Source organism: Gossypium arboreum, chromosome 3 (genome assembly GCF_025698485.1).
Source record: "Gossypium arboreum isolate Shixiya-1 chromosome 3, ASM2569848v2, whole genome shotgun sequence".
Taxonomy (NCBI): domain Eukaryota; kingdom Viridiplantae; phylum Streptophyta; class Magnoliopsida; order Malvales; family Malvaceae; genus Gossypium; species Gossypium arboreum.
In genome coordinates, this window is record NC_069072.1 from 132,576,086 (window position 1) to 132,581,610 (window position 5,525).

The following is a 5,525-nucleotide window of genomic DNA, read 5'->3' on the forward strand; positions in this document are numbered from 1 at the left end:
ATTTTTCATTTCTTTTTATTTATTTATTTTGTTTTACTTTCACTGTTATTGTTATTTTATTGCCTATTATTATTTTATTATCATGTATTTATTTGTTACCCTTTTTATCTTTTTAAAAAGTAGATTATTTATGTTTTTGTTCTTATCATTACTACTATTATTTTATCTATTATTATTATTATTATATTATTATTATTATTTATTTTATATTCTATTACGAATTGCACCTTTAATCTCATTTATATTTTTATTTGATTCTTTATTTTCAAATTTTTTATAAACTACTTTCTCTTACATTTATTTATGTATTTATTTCATTTATTTCTCTATCTTTGTTTTTTTTGTGTGCATACCACGTTTTTATTATCATTGTCATTATTCATTTTATTTGTCCTTAATTGTTCATATTATTAAAATAGTGTACACTATGCGACTCTCGTAAGTCGTTCTTATTAGTATATTCATTATCATTCGCACGACGATTTTATTCGTACATTATCATTTTAAAAATGAAAAAATACATTTCGCAAAACATTTGATATTATTCGAAAAATGAAAGTTTTCAAAATAATGCAATGATTCGTATTTAGAAATTCGAGAAGTCGTGCCCTAACTTACGGGGTTTCGATTTTCTCGTTGAACCTAAATGATCGAATACCCTTTTAAAATTAAAATATATGAGTTTTAAATAAAATTTTTAAAAAAGGCAAGCTTATTCTCGAGTATTCAAATGTCATGTCCTAACTTATGGGATGTGACATTTTGTTATCTCAAGACAAGAGGACCTTTCATGTTCGTTTCAATTTATTCAAGCGTTTCGTTTGAAAAGTTAGCATCAATAAAAAGGATCGTATTCTTTTCAAGTTTTCAACTTTCGGCATTAAGACATTAATTAATCAACTATGTACTAATTTTGGGCGTTACGAGAGTGCTAATCCTTCCTCGTATGTAACCGACTCCCGAACCCATTTTCCAGAATTTCGTAGACCAAAATCGTTGTTTTAATAAATAATTTTTTTTATTAAAACGATCAAACTACGAGGTGATCCGATCACATCTCATAAAAAAATTGGTGGCGACTCCCATTTTCATTTTTAAATAAAAGTCGACCGTTTTCAAAAAAATGGTTTCGACAGTTACTAAATGTTTAGTCCCATTAGTTAGGATTAAATCAGGCTAAAAGGAATGAAGCAAGAAGAAGAAGAGAAATAGAGTTTTAAAATTTTAAATTTTTAAAATTTTAAAAAGAAAATAATATTACGTGGAACAAGTCAAATATTAGGTGGATTAAATATATAAAGTTAAAGGCCACGTCAATTTTCTATTATTGAGTTAATGGCAATGAATTAAAAAAAATAAATTCTAACTTATTATTTTCTAAATTTTTATAATTAGGTGACAAAAAGGAAATTAATCAATAGCTGAATTATTACTAAGAAAAGGAAAAGAAAAAGGGTAAATTGCCTGGGTGGTCACCTAACTTTTCGGTAGAACTTGTAATAGCCCAAATTTGACCGGGCTTTAAAAGGGCAAAACAAAATAATAAATGAATAAATATTTATTTTAAAAGTCCATTAAAAAAGTCTGTGTACAAAGCCCAAAAACACTTAAGCCCATAGTCTGTGTACAAAGCCCAAACAGTTGCGACCCAAACCCTATTACACTCGTGACCCAAAGAACCTAAACCCAATACATAAATTAAGTCGGTCCAAACAAATCAGACCCAATAAACTATGTGGCCCGATGGTCCAAATCTGTTTTCAGATTTGGGAACCCTAGGGTTTTCAACCACTTTTTGCTGCAGCCTCATGAAGCCTCACCTTCACCATCGCTATCTCCGTGCATCACGCCAAGGCCACCACGGATCTCTCGGGGTTTACCTCCAAGAAGGGAAAGGAATGACAGACATGGCAAAGAATCGGGGGATAATTTGTTATACCAAATTGTACACTAAAACAGAGGCTATAAAAGCCCTTTTGAATCTGTAAAATAGGGGAGGAGAATCATACAATAAAATACAGCATTTTAAGTCAGAACAGAGGTGATTTATTTTGTCATTCAAATGTTCTTTATTTTTTTTCTCTCATTTCGTTTCCTTCTCTTTTATACATGCAAAGCATAGTAGACAAAAAGAAAAAACAGATTTGAAAATCAAGAGAAAAGCAGTCCACCCTTTTTTTTCTTTTATATGCGAATATTTAAAAAATAAAAATAAAAGATTTTACCTATGATTCACCTGGAAAGGGGAGGAATTTTGAACCTCCGACCACCATGTACGGTGGCGCGTGAGGCGCGTGCAGTAGTGGCCGACAATTGTCACCGGAGTTCAGGCCGAGGAGGGGGAGAGCATTCTAGGCTCGTCTCTTTTTTTTTTTTAAAGAAAATGATTTAGAAATGAAATTTTTGGTGTTTTTTTTAGTTTATATAGCTTTATTAAAACCGCGTCGTTTTGCTTAATTCAATAAGCATGAAAACGGCGTCGTTTAAACAAAAGGACCCACATGTCGACTCGACTCGGTCAAAGGATCCGCGTGTTTTCTGTTATTGGGCTAATTACCCAATTGGTCCTTCCGCATTTTTATCCTTTAAAATTAGGTTTATTTTATCTTTTAATTTCGCTCAAATGTTTTGTTTTTATTTTAATTTGGTCCTTGAGCTCTTTAAAAAAAGAAAGCACATAAACGATGTCGTTCTAAAAGGGATATTTTCCGCTTTAATCCCCTCCTTGTGCGCACATTTTAATTTGAATTTTTTTATTTTTAAATTCAATTTTCATCTGTATTTTTATTTCTATTCTAATTTAATCCTTTCTAAATTTTATTTTTATTCTAACTTTATTTCTTTTTATATTATTATTATTATTTATTTCAATATTTTGTATATATATACTTATCTTAAACCTTTTTATATATTAAATTATTTTAATAATATTGTTTCATTCATTATTTTTCGTATATATTATTTATTATATTCTAAATCTTTTATAAATATAAAATTGTTTTATTTTTCTATATTATTACTTTTCATATATTATTTTATATATTATAAGTAGAGGTGTGCATGGTCGGGCAGCCCTAATGGCTACAAGGCCCGCCTAAAAATGGGAGGATTTGGGTAAAAATATAGGCTCGAAAAAAGGGCTTGGGCAAAAAACGAGGCCTGTTTAGAAAATGGGCTGGGCCTCGGGCAAGATTTTTTTACTTCTGTTCTACCTACTTAGCTTGATTTTAATATTAATTTTTTATTTTAAATTTTAAGTAACTTTAGTTTTTTTACTTTACTTTTTTTTGTTGTTTTTAATGTTATTTTGATATTGTAAAATTTTGTTATTAATATAATTTAGTTCTAATTTATTTCAATTTTTAATTTTAATATAATTACTTTTTATTATATTTTTAATTTATGTATTATTTTAAGAATTATTTTAGTCTCATTTTTATTTTTTTTGTTTTAATATTTGTTTTTATGTTTTAAATGCATTTGATTTATTATATTTTAAAGTTTTTATTTAATAAAAAAGCAAAAAAAATTTAATACTGGCCTATTATTTTTTTCTCGGGCGGGCTTGGACAAAATTTAGGCCCATATTTCGGTGGGCAGCCTGTGCCTTGAAAACGGGCGAATTTTTTATGGGCCCGGCCCACCCGACCCATGCACACCTTATAAGTATTATTTTAAAACTTGTATACTATTATCATATATTATTTTAAAATTATGTATTATTTTACATTTATATATACATATTGTATGATATTTCAAAATATTTTTTATATAAAGTTTTGTTTCATTACTTTTATATATATATATTATTTTATTATATTTCATAAATTACTTTTTCTTTATCTATTTACAAAGCATTAATTGTTTTTAAATCATTTCGTTATATCTATATTATTTTATTATCCATTTTTTTCAAATATCATATTTATTTGTTATTTAAACATTTTACTTCTTAACTTACTTTGTATATTTTTTAAAATAATTACTCACTTTATTTTATATTTTAATACGTATTAAATCTTTTATATATTGTTATATTTTATTAAATGCTAGTTTCATAATGTTATTAAGTGTTGTTTGTTTGATATATATATGTTACTACATTATTATTATTTTATATATTATCACATTTGTTTTGTATATGTATTTATATGTCTAATTGTATAGCATGCATCGTTTTTTAAATTAACCATTACTTTGTATGTTCATATATTTTGCTTATTCATCTTTAATATATATTATGTATACCTTAATATGTATGTTGTTATGTAACTAAGATTTGTTATATTTACGTATGTATCTAGTATAGGACCTTTATATTATTGCTATCATATTATTTAAATGCATGTTTTAGCTACCTATTATTGTAATATGCTATCTTGTATGTTATATTCTATAATGTTAATATGATTTCTCATGCATTAATTAAAAAAGGAGATTCCAAAGTTTTCAAATAAAAAGGCAATGCTTGGCATTTGGAAGCTTCGAGAAAGGTAGTGCCCTAACTTACTGGGTCGTAACTTTTCTTCTTGAGTTTGAATAGTCAAGCACCCCTTCTAAGTTTTTTAAGGTTTTCAAAATACGAGCAACTATCTTGGAATTTCAAAGCGTTGTGTCCTAACTTACTGGATATGACGTTTTGTTGTTTTGAGATAGAGATTTTCAAAAAAGGCTAGCTTAGCTTCGAATGTCTTAAAAATATTGCATCCTAACTTACTGGATGTGATGTTTTGATTCATTTGATACAAGTGAACTCTAATCAAAATATTCTAAAGGGGATTGCATCTTAAAACTTTCAAATTTCCGACATTAAAGACACTTGATAATCAATTAGGTACCAATTTTTTGGCATTACGAGGGTGCTAACCCTTCCTCGTACGTAACCGACTCCTGAATCCGTTTTCTCGATTTTCGCAGACCAAAATTAATGTTTTAAAATAAAACATTTTGTAAGGTGATCCAATCACACCTAAAAAGATTGGTGACGACTCTCGTTTTCGTTTTTCTTAAAGTCGATTCTCATTTTCCAAAACTTGATTTTAAAAATGGTTTTGATAGAACTAACGTTTTTAAATTTTAAAATTTTAGTCATCCATTGTCAAATATTTATCCCTCCTATATTTACACATTTTATCAATTTAATCATATATTTAAAAATTAAACAATTTTAAAAAATAAATAAATTTGTAAGGAGAAAGCCGGTGATGGGAGAGAGATGGAGGAAGGGAGAGGAGACGGAATGATCGGGGTGAGGGGAGGGAGGAAAATAAATATTTTTTAATATCAATATAAATTATTTTTAATTAATATAAATATAAATATTAATATAGGCATTAAGTGAAAAAATGTTAGATTTTTTAGATGTTGGAATAATTTTCTGTTAATGGTGGGTGATTAAAATCTTAACATTTGAAAATTTTGGTGATGAAATTAAAAGTTTTTGAAGTTGGGTGACCAAAATAAAACCTACTCAAAAGTTGAGTGACTATCATGGGTAAAATTGAGCCAAGTCGAGCTCAAATACG